Genomic DNA, 12,652 nt, shown 5'->3' on the forward strand with positions numbered 1-12,652 from the left:
TGGCCTAAATTACCACTACCTATTAATAATCAGCCATGACATGAAGATATTAGATCTGTGACAAGACCATTTATGTCAAAACCTTTGTCTAACCCCAATTACAAGCCACATTATCATTCATTTACTTCAATCAAAAACCTCCCCATATGAGGAGAGCTTTTGTTTTTAGATAAAGAACCACCTTTTCAAAATCTATTTTTTCTGGCATGATATGGTTATGTACCATGTCCGGTTTCCTCAAACCACATTTTTCACAGAAAATACATCTGAATGCCACATTCCTCCTTTGGATTCAAGTGGATTTAATTCTTACTCTCCGTGTTTATTGTCTCCTCAATAGCCAACAATGTGTTTTTGTACATTTGGCCCCTTTTTTATGTGCATGAAGAAAACTAAATAAGGAAAGAGTCTGAAATTCCTGTATAGCAGTTGACAAACACAGCATGATACAGTTGCCCCTAAGGACAAAACACATACAAAACCAAAAGCACAAACACTAAAAGAGTATTCCACTGAATTAACATTGCCCTTCTATAACATTATCAGGCTCACAATAGACAGTTTTTTCATTTTTGACTGGTCTCAAGTATCCCTTCATAATTTGACTCCATACCAAATTTTGAATCACAAATATGTATGTTTTGAATTCATAAATACCTTATCAATCATTAATAAATGGTTTTAATTCTCAATTAATGTTTCAGAGCAGCACATTCTTTAGAGTGCATTTAGGTTTTACACTCTTTTGGATGAGGAAAAAACATTAACAATCACACTAAAATTTGATCCTATATTACCTAAAACAGGAGGAACATAACAGCCATAATGATTTCAGTGCATTTTTTTGTGAAGAATACAACTGCAATTTTGAATCTTGGGTTTCATTATAACAATTCATCAATCAAAATGGTTCACAAGGTTCCATTAAAAAAAACAACAACAACCAAACAAAAAAATGCAAAACTGGTTTGCAAATTGCAGGCAAAAAAAACTTCAAAAAAAACACTGACATTGCAGATGTCAGAGTAGTAGAAAACTTTGAATGTGTGATCCTTGCATGTTTTTTCCTCACTTGCAGAAAGTTGTCCTTTTGCAGTCCTTTTTAGTAATGCAGAAGTTGCATCTCCCTTTCGTTTCTCCCCTTGTGTCAACCTAATGTGGGGCTGCAGATTGATCAGGGCCAGATTCGGACCTGCCCTTACAAGTGCTGCTGCGGCTGGTGTGCAGAGAAGGTGACATCGCCTTTGCATCAAAGAGTCTCCTCCAGTTCCTCTTGCTTGACCTCCGGGGTCGCTCCATGTATACAATGTGTTACACAGGCATTGTGATGCATGGGAAGTAGCCAGTCTCGTAGGTTCTGGAGTCATCTGAATAACATTTTGGCTGCCACCCTGCCTGCAGATTGACATGCTACTCAAAACCAACAGATTGTGTTGTCCTTGAACATGAATGTTTCCCTTGCTATCTGCAGTTCCTCCGCAGAGACCTTTATCTTCATCTGAGGAGTTGTAATCTCTTCTGATACCTCCTCTTCACTCCCCCTATTTGCCATTTGCAGCTGTGTTTTGTTTTGGGGTGCATTTTCCTCAATGTTTTTGCTTCTAAATGTGTTTCAGTATTTGGAGTATTTTTGGATTTGAAGCACATTATTCTTCTTTGTACATTAATTTGTTGCATTTCTCCTAATTTTTGTGTTTTCACTTTTGCATATGTTTTAGTATTTGTTGCATTTTTGGATTTGATGTGCATTTTCCTTAATATTTGTGCTTTCATTTTTGTATGTGTTTTGGTATTTGTTGCATTCTTTTTTCATTGAGAGATAATTTCTCTTAATCTTTGTGCTTTTGCTTTTGGATGTGTTTTGTCCTTAGGGGCCACCATAGTCAGAGCTACCAAGGTCCCATTAGTAAAATTAACACAATAATATGTTATAAAACTAAATACCAGACACTTTATCACACAGTAGTGCAGCAAGAGAAAGAGGAGAGACATGTGGAGAGAGAAAGAGAGAGAGAGGGAAGAGAGCAACATGAAAGCTACACCATATTACATCACATTATAAAAACTCTTGCAGCTGCAAAATCAGTCTGGAATCATCACTTCTAGTCTGAACTGATGACCAACTTTCCAACTTGACCCCAGAGGAGTTTCATCTCAGTTATATTATACATCATGATGTTGTTTGATGTGCAGATTTAAATTTTTTAGTTTACATCTTGGTCAGTTCATTGCAGTCCAAATTAATTAAGTTCTCTAAGAGAGCAGGAGCTTGTAATCCTTGTAGGCCTTAGATGATAGAACAAGACATATTATGACACTGGACAGATCCAGCAATGACTCAAGCTATAGTAGCAACTACCTTAGACACATTTAGCAACAGTGATCAGTGGTCTTTTTCATATATCCTCTAGTTCCCTCTGTGGCTAGTTATGCCAGACTTTTATTGCCCATTACAATAAGGAAAAAATTACATTTTTTCCCCAGAATTCAATACACATAACATAGCTACAACTTGCAATAGCACCAAAACAGAGACTAATGTACAATAAAATCTCTGATAACACCCAACCAGCTTCACAGCTACTCCAAACAAGAGGTACTTGAGCTGCCAAATGTCACACAATTTCTCCTTATGAACATGCAAATTTATGCTGCTAGGTGCTCCAAAACCTAATCTACTCTATAAGTGTGTACCTGCTGTGTAATTTCTGTATTGTGTATTGTTTTTGAATTATGGCATTTACATGAAGGATACTGCATACACAGGCACACTTGATCTCATGACATAAAAAAACTTGGAAATGTGTACAGTACTGAATATAGATATGTGCAGTAGATACATACATTATGCAAATAGATTATTATTAATAGATAACGTAACACTGGTATTAAAGCCAATACATACAATAATAACTCATACAAAATTCATCAGGTGGGGCCTCTATATATATTATATCATATTAGTTTCTATAAAAACCTACAAGTAACACTGCTAGAATAGAATAAGCTATTTTTATTTTTTATGGAGAAGAAAATGGAATTTGGTAAATAGGCCACTTTATTAAAAAACACTGCAATGAGCCATTTTGATGGTGTAGGAGAATTGTTTCCTTTTATACACTGTGGCTTACATCTGGTACAGTCCATGGAACACCCACACAGCTAATTATTTTACTAGCCCCATCAGTTAGCCTGTTAGTGCCGGTTGTACCAATTCCACTGCTGTGTCTCAAACCTGCAAACCAATCACCTGCACTACCTCCCATAAACTTGAGGCATTTCTCCTCAAAAATAAGAAGTAAGCATATATTTATCACCATATACACATGAATACATGCATATACAAACTCGAACACTCTAGTAGCCTACACATTGCCTGCTCTTTATGCATAAAGAGCAGGCCAGTAAGCTATCCTCCTTATTAAGGTGGAGTTGAAGCTACGGACCTCCTGCTGTGATGGAGTGGGTGTGCAGCCTCTAAAAACATCTCCAGTTATCTGTTACTCTTTTCATCTCAGTGTACACACACACACACATACACAAACACACACACACACATAACATAACCTCCCCCACTCACCCACAACATCAGAGTACACTAATATGTTGGTTAGCATGTGTGTTAATAACTACGTCTACAGTTTGCGGCCCATAGTATTGTGTGTGTGTGTGTGTGTGTGAGAGAGAGAGAGAGAAAGAAAGAGAGTGAGAGACAGAGAGAGTATTTTTAGACCTTATGAGTGAGAACAGTTTTGGGAAATGAAGACATCTTGCCTGGTTCTGATTTTACATTTAAGATTTTTTTTTTTAGATTTTAGGTCAGGTCAAAGTTAAGGTAAAAGTCTGAAAAATATGATGAACACTAAAGAAATGTTCTAATGTCTTGATCACAGTCATTGTACATACAAGTGACATTAACAATTTAACAGTCTGAAAAGTCATGCACGTAGAGAAGTATCCAGCAGTGTTCTCATTTTGAAGAGTGAAGAATCTTTTTTGAGTTCAGTTTTTTTTTATTATTTTCTCCAATTCTTAATACAATGTTTACCTAGCTATCTGAACTTTTCATACAAAAATACAGGATCTATTTTGGGGTGTGTGTGCGTGTGTGTGTGTGTGTGTGTGTGTGTGTGTATGTGTAATCCCACAAGACCATTTCCCCTCTTGCTGGATTGCCGAGAGGCACACTCTACTGGTAAGCACACATGTGAGATGGCGCACTGGGAACTCATAACGTAAAAAGTATAAAGTAGGCTCTTACCTACTGATTGGTATGATTGGTATGATTCTGTAGTTGTGACAGAAAAGACATGAGTTAGTGACATGTCAACTCAGTGGGGCCCAGAAAAAACAATTATCTCTAATCTCTTGCATGTCCCAGGACTCCTGACTAGCTGAATATTTCAGTCCATCCACCTTGCCTGTGGCTGTCAGGTAGGAAAAAACCTGCTCAAGCAACAGTGGAGAGCATTGAGAAAGCTGTGAGTTTCTCGCAGAAAGCGTTGAATTGGCAGCTCCTAAGATTCCTTGCCCTCACCACCAGTGTTTGTGTTTTCTCCTCTTTGTCCAAAAGCACTTATTGTGTTCATAACAGAACTTATAATAAGAGCCTGGGAGAATCTGTGCTGAAAAAGAAGTTGGAGCGAGCTAACCGGCTTACAAAGAGTAGCACTGGCATGGCACAGTGGACCTCAGTTTAAATATCAAAACCTTGAAGTGAAACTATTTTAAATGTGCAAAGGGTACATTCTTTCTCCTAAAAAAAGTTGGATTTCTCAGCAATATAAATAATGTACCATGGCCACCAAAGCCTATATTTCTGAAGCAGGCAGGTATGACCACTTTCCAGATGGCTGAAAGTATACCATCATATCTGTGTTCCCAAGCAGTAAATAAAAAATGAAGGAAGGGGACCACAACAAAGGTTCGTGTCTAGATGGTAACCCTAGATGTGCAAAACTCTTGTGAGATTGGGTTAGGTGGCTGGTTAGATCCTAAATTAGTGTAGGAATTAGTGGACTTTGCTGCAGGAGCCCACCGTTTGCTTCCCGCTTCCAACTGTGAGTCGCGACAGTTTTTTAAAAACTGTAACTATGATTGTGATGGTGTTTACTTTTGCTACAACGACAAAGGTTGCCTAACTTTAAGGAAGTAGTAACTTAAACCTAGACCACATTTCAAGTCATGATTTTAACCCAAATCATGACCTTTCCCTAACCTAACCTGCCCATAACCACCGCGTCGTCACCTCATAAAACATAATTATTTTTAACAGTGATTTGACAAATGATGTTGTCCTGCCGATTACTCCTGATAGAGACAAGAATATTTTGAAGCGGCTTCCTGCATATCATGCATGTGTAGTGTTGAGCATTACAAGTAAGAAAGGGGTAATATTGACAGAGGATCAACACGCCAAAAAAGACAAACTGTGGAGTAAGACAAGAATAATCTTTGGTCCAACAATAACACAATGGAAAGAAGCAAAGCAACAGCTAGCATAGGTTTCTGAACAGACTCAGAGATGGTGTCTGCTTTACTCTTACTCTACTTTACCAATAACATAACTTCTAACTTTGATTGGTTTATGTTATGCATTGGTTACTGTGGTGTAATTTCATTTAGACTCATGGTGTGCTGACAGAAAAGACATTGGTGTGATTCTTATAAGTAAGATAAGCAATAAATAACAATGTGTTGAATTATCATTATGATGCATATGTAACCTCACAAATCACATATAATCAACATAAAAGAATCTTAATTCATACACTGGATAAATTTGAGTGTGTTTGTAGTAAATGTCACCTTGCTTGGGTTTGCATTAAAGTCTTCACCTTTTTTTAAAAAATAAACCGTCTAGAGAAGATCAAGAAATAAGGGTGTAAAATGACAAAAATAACTTAAAAAAATAAGGTCAGGAGACGATTTGGCAATAATGGTGTAAAATGATCCTCAACAGTTATAAAAAAAAGAACATGATTGGAGAAAACTGGATATGCCAATGCATATCCAGTTCAGCTCAAAACCTATCTTGGAGACTTTTGGCCAACAACGAGTGACGAGGATAAATTATAATGGTGTAATTGGCTATGATAAAGAGGATGGACAATAGGTGTGACCCCTACAGACCCAAGGGTATAAAAGACTACGCCCTGAGGCCCAGAAACTTCAGAGCAACCTGGTGCATTGTGTGTACACTGTTTGCTCTCCTTTTTTGCCGGCATACGACATATTTTTGGCGAGCCAGCCAGGAGGATCAGCCGCCTCATCGCTCTGCGAGGAAGAGAGAGGAAGTATGCGATCAGACGATGAGGAGATGAGAGAATATAGAAAGAAGGCACACTCCCTAGTGGATGAACTGGATTCGACAAAAGCTAGGAGAGTGTATTACGCTGTGAAAGGGTCCTCATGTGGAACTGAGGGACGACTCACCCTATCTGTATGTGGCCAGGAAAGGGAAGAATGCAGTCAACAAAGACCTCATTACACAGAACGCCGATACTCAACAGGCGACCTGTTGTTAAACCGTGAATATTCCCTTCCAAGACATGATGGAAAACAGCATCAATCACCCAGAAGAGCTCTCACAGTGGAAGAAGAAGTGGAGGGGAAAAGGTGCAGAGGAATACTGTGTGAAGAATTTACGAGGGCACAAAACCGATTAGAGGAGCGCCTGCAAAGAAAGCAGATAGAGCGAGAAGAGCTAAAAGACATGGAAAGCCGATACAAGGTATATCAGGAACTGCAGTGACTGGAGGAAATGGAACAACTGGAAGAGACGTGAAGGAGTCAAGAAGGGGCAGAAAGAATAGAAAAGGAAGACCAAGAAGAGCAGGAATTCAATGAATTTCTGATAAGGCAAAGAGACACTATCAGCCCCCTAGACATGCGACTCCAAAGTGGAAAAACTACAAGCCATAAACAGAAACCCAATCGGGACAACCTAGATCAAGGGGAGGTAACTATCGCCAGGGGAGAGGGAGAGGACAAAATCCACAGATGTACAGACGTGCACAGTCCCAAACTCAACTAAACGCAAACCAAGATGAAGAAATGTTGTGCTGGGGGTGTGACCAGAAAGGACATCGCCGAAGGGATTGTCCTACCAATCCATGGGTAGGACCAGCCAGGGACTGCCAATAGGGGTGCCTAGAGAAGCCAGAGGGGATACACATGACAGAATACAGAATCGAGAACACACCTTTATGGTGGACACAGGAGCCACCTATTCCTGTATTGGCAGCGGAGGCTCCTCACTTCCCCTCTCAGGACAATCCATCCAAACTGTAGGCTTCTCTGGGACAACCCAAATAATTCCCCTGACACGACCGGTACACATAAAAGTATCAATAACAGCGCCCCTACTCTATTCAGAAAACACCCCTATCAATCTATTAGGATGAGACATCCTGTGTCCACTAAAAGCAACCATCACATGCACCCACAAAGGTCTCAAATTGAATTTTATAAAAGGAAATGTTCCAGGCATGATGGCAGTCCAGGTGTTAAAAGATCTTGAAAAACCAGCTACCCACGTTCAGCCTGCAGTATATTGGATCCAGTGGCTGCCCAACTCAGAGTTAATGCATCAGTGGAACACCTGGAAAGCGTGGGTACAAAGAGAGCTGCCCACTGCATCTGAACCACAACTACCACTACACTGTACTATGATGCATGATGAAACCCAACAACACACAGACTACAGAGAATGCTGGAAAGAGTTGGTGGGTGGTAAAATATTCTCCATGGTGTGTCATGACCAGCAGTTGTCTTGCCACCAGAGCTGCGCCACTGGTTCCAGGCGACTAACTCCGGCCCACATGTCACACTCATGGTAACTGAAGGACAGAAGGCAAAGGACATGGGACACCAATGGTGAAGGAAGCATTGCAGGTAACAACATGGAAGCCAACTCAAAAAGACCATGTACAGTCATCAGCCAGTGGACAATATCTGAAGATATCCCTGCGAACATATGATGAAGGCACAGGAATCCAAGTGTTGCTCAGCCAGCCCCCTTCTCAAGCGCCACTCTCAGAAGAACACAGTGTGCTGCTACTTCAGATACCCCATGGACTATGGTCACAACACAAGACAGATGTAGGGTTGGTTAGGTCAGCACAGCCAGTCCAAATTAAAACAAAGAAAGGCATTGTGTTACCATACAAAAAACAATACCCGCTAAAGCCCCACCAAATAGCAGGTATAGAACCCACTATCAAGGGCTTGGTAGCAGCAGATGTGCTAAAACCAACAAAAACCCCTTGTAACACACCAATTTTTCCTATCAAGAAACCAAACTCAAATGACTATCGATTGGTACATGATTTGCGTGCCATTAATGCCATTGTAGATGCAGAAACACCTGTGGTCCCAGACCCACATACTCTGTTATCTAACATTCCTCATGACGCCTGCTGATGCACAGTCATTGATTTATGTTCAGCGTTCTTTAGTGTGCCACTGTATCCAGACTCACAGTACTTGTTTGCTTTTACATATAAAGGCCAGCAGTACACATACACACGTCTCGCACAAGGCTATGTGGAAAGCCCGTCAATCTTTAACAGAGTTCTAGCCAATTATTTGCAACATCTAGACGTCACTAGCACAGTGTTACAGTACGTAGATGATCTGCTGGTTTGTAGTCTCACAAAAGAACAATGTGTACAAGACTCACTCTGAGTTCTGAAAGCTTTGGAAAAAGGGGGACATAAGGTGAGCAAAGCATTGAGGCAGTGTCAAAAGCTCCTAAACCTCAGACAGTGGGCCACATGTTGTCATTCCTGGGAATGGCTGGATTTAGTCGGTCATGGATCTGTGACTATGCTATTAAAACAGCCGCAGGACAAACAAATGGCTCAGCTGAGTTACAATGGACTGCTGAAGCTGAGGGCGCCTTTTTGACTTTAAAACAGGACCTGCAACGAGCACCAGCATTAGGTAATCCTAACTATGCTAATGTTTTTCATTTGTATGTTGCAGAAAAAGCAGGCTATGCATGTGCGGTACTGATGTAGGATACTCCAACGGGTAAGCAAACACTAGCATATTACGGCACCAAGCTGGACAACATTGAAACAGGTTTGCCACCCTGTTATCAGGGGCTGGCAGCAGCTTCTTTTGCCTTTCAAAAGGCATCAGCTATCACAATGGGCCATCCAACCATTTTGTACACATCTCATCAGCTGCATGCCTCAATCACAAGCCCCAGATTTGTGTTAACACAGGCAAGACGAACAGGCTATGAGTTAATCCTCTCAGCCCCAGAACTAACAGTTCAAGGTTGCACCACAGTCAATCCTGCCACACGCATGGTGCTGCCTGTAGAAGACACGCCACATGATTGTATCCAGTCAACAGATGTGTTCTTACGACCTCGCCAAGACCTACATAACCAGCCTATAACAGCAGAACTTACTCTTTTTGTCTTCTCTTTTTGACTCTTTGGTTCTTCAGCGTGTCACTTAGCTGCACGTAAGACACTGAATGTTTACAAAGACTCACAGTACGCATACGCAGTGTGCCATGTTCACAGAGTCATTTGGAAGCAGAGAGGATTTTTAAGAGCAGACGGCTCCCCAGTAACCCACGGGGAGGCTATCTCAGCTTTATTAGAAGCTATACATCACCCTAAGGCATTAGCTATCATTAAATGCGCAGCTCACCAGAAAACAAACTCACTGATAGCCAAAGGTATCAGCACTTGTATGGGACCTCAGCTAGTAGCTGAAGATTGTGAACCACTAACAAACTTAGCATCCCTTATTGCAGCACAACAGCAATCAGGCCCATATGCAGACACTGCATGGCTTCAAAGGGGGGCTTTTAAACTGACGAATGAGGGTCCCTCACGGGGGCTATGGCACAGTGCACAGGGCCATCTTGTCCTCCCCACGTCACTAATACAAGTTGCAATTCGTGATGCGCATGGCCAGGACCATTGTTGGTTACATACTACCAGCCATAACAATTATATATATATATATATATATATATATATATATATACATATACATAATGAGTTGACCACATGTAAAACCAAAACTGAGTATATTTGACATTCAACTTTGTGGTCTTGTGTGGTTTATGTTCTCGACTTTAAAGTAAGTTAGAGAAAGGAGACAGAAAGAAAGGCAAAAGAAGAAAGAAGACAGAGGAGACAAGGAGCAAAAGGAAGGAGAAAGGAAACAACAAGAACAGTGAGGACCACAGGAAGAAAAAGTAAGAAAGTTAGATAAGGTGTGTGTGTGTGTGTGTGTGTGTGTGTGTGGTGTGAGAGGGAGAGAGAGAGAGAGAGATAGAGATTTTTTTTCCCTTTTACAGGAGCATCAAGATGTTAAAAGTAAAGGAGGATATGGAAATTTAAATGCTACTTTGGTTTAAGGTAAATATACATGTCTATGAATGGTGATATGGAAATTATGGCAATTTATAGAATTTTTTTCAACCTTATTCAAGTCATGAAATGTGCCTGTAGATGTAATTTTGAGTTTATTTTTGACTGAAAATGTATATCAATTTACAGATGCCAAACATCTGACAACTTCAAAAGAAAGAGAGGAAGATGAGGAAGTGGACCCCAGAGGCCATGGGATAGGCCATGCAGGAGTTGGAGGCAGGCAGGCTCACTTGCAGGCAGGCAGCCAATGGTTTGGGTCCCAAAGTCCTGCCTGAATGACTGAGTCGGTGGAAGGGTGGCCTTTGGCTGTGTCCATGGTCAGAGGCCATTTCTCACCCCTGAAGATGAAAATTCTGAGTACTGTTTGTATTATGCCAGTCATGGATTTCCATTCACAAAGCCTCAGGTCCTGGCCCATGCTCTGGCCATTTGTAACCACTGACACCCAAATGCACAGAAGACTGTGGTTGGCCAGATGTGGTGGATTAATTTTAGATAATGGCACCACCTCACTGCCCGGACCCCAGACATCATTGACTATGGGAAGGCATCCTGTGCCAAAAGGGAGCCCATAAATTGATATTTCAGGCTCCTCACTGCCACCCTGAAGGAACACGGCTTGAGGGAGAAACCCTGTCAGATCTACAACTGAGATGAGATGGGGTTTCAGCTGGACTCCATGAGCAGGAAGGTCATCGTGCCCCGAGGGACCACACACACATATAAGCAGGATGAGGGAACCAGGGACCACATCACCATCCTGGTCTGCTTTAATGCGGCTGGGGAGGATGTCCCCCCTTTCATCATCTACAAGGGATCATATCCAGGGTTCCCTATAAAAAGGAAGGGATCCCTGATGGCCTCTATGGTATGTTGCTGGCAGGGTACATGGATGGTGAGCTATTTAGAAAGTAGTGTGTCAGGCATTTCCTGAAGTTCACTGCCCAGGATCGCCCACTGCTGCTGATCATGAATGGACACCAGTCCCACCTGGATCCAGAGCTGGTCCAGGCGGCACAGTGGGAGGGGGTCATTCTCCTGTGACTTTCACCTCATATGTCTCACAACCTGTAGCCTCTGGATGTGAGTTTCTTTGGACCCTTGAGGGCAGATTTCTCTGATCTTACAGGACTTCTGTTGGCTGTGAGTCACTCTTTCTTGGTTTTCAATAATGAGTTTCACGGGTCCTTAGAAACTCATACCAGAGGCTTAAAGATCTGAGAGTGGTGTTGGCTGGGTTGAGGAGGTGCGGCCTCTACCCTCTGGACCCAAAGGCCATTGACTGGCCTTGGGTCACACTGTCCGAGCTGCAGCATGGGACCTCCTCACCACCTCTGCCAACCCTATCAGCATCTTCCTGGGCCATGCCTGATGCTACCCAAGTCACAGAATTAATTGTGCCAGCAACCTGTTATTACCACCTGTGGCAGCAGAGGCCGCTGTTGCCACTGCTCAGCAAAAGTTACATAGTCTTGCTTTAAAGGCTATTTGCTGTTCTAGTAGTAAACAAATTAAAGGCATCATATACAAATCAGTGAATATGTGACGATTAGCCTGTGAGTTAGCCTTATTAAAGGTTCTATATGTAGAACTGTGAAGCAATTTACATGCATTAATCGTTTTTTATTGTCCACGAGTGAATGGGTAGTAACGTAACTTAAAAAATGAGACTTTCTCAGTTGCCTGTAACAGCCTGTGGACTGATTTCTATGTGAACGCCCCAGGTCGGATTTTGCACGAAAATCCAACGGAAATGACATTTTTGCGTGCTCCCGAGTGCCTTGCCTCTCTCCCCCTAATGTCAACAAACAACTGGCATAACCACACAACAACACAACAAAAACGGTGCTATCCAACTAGATGCACTCTGCAGATATTAGCTCTCCAGCTAATGAGACAGCGAGTTGTCTCCGTCAACCACATTTCACAACAAAACACCCCTGCAATGACAAGTTGCCCACTCCTGAGCACACACACACAGCTAAAACAACATTATTTCCTCAACAAAGGAGCAGAAAACAAGCTCCAGAGTGATAGCAGAACATAGCTTACCCCTTTTGTTTTTCCTGTATGTAGTCCAAAGGTCATAATAAGCATACATTTCACAACAAAACTGCAGCATGTTGGTCCCTGACAACAGCTCATAGCTGCCCTGACACAGCCTGTTGCTCCCCGGCTGCAGCGCGTTGCTCCCCGAGAGCAGCTTGTTGCTTTCTGGACATAGCCTGTTGCTCCCCGGCCACAGCT

General features: G+C 41.9%; 1 long non-coding RNA gene across 1 annotated transcript; it reads left to right on the plus strand.

Moving 5' to 3' along the window:
• Positions 1 to 10,136: 10,136 nt before the first annotated feature.
• On the plus strand, positions 10,137 to 11,966 carry LOC121910465. The gene is made up of 3 exons (XR_006099675.1): positions 10,137 to 10,227; positions 10,330 to 10,390; positions 10,532 to 11,966. It is a non-coding gene; the product is annotated as an uncharacterized LOC121910465 (long non-coding RNA).
• Positions 11,967 to 12,652: the final 686 nt, after the last annotated feature.

This window comes from Thunnus maccoyii, chromosome 13, assembly GCF_910596095.1.
Source record: "Thunnus maccoyii chromosome 13, fThuMac1.1, whole genome shotgun sequence".
Lineage (NCBI taxonomy): Eukaryota > Metazoa > Chordata > Actinopteri > Scombriformes > Scombridae > Thunnus > Thunnus maccoyii.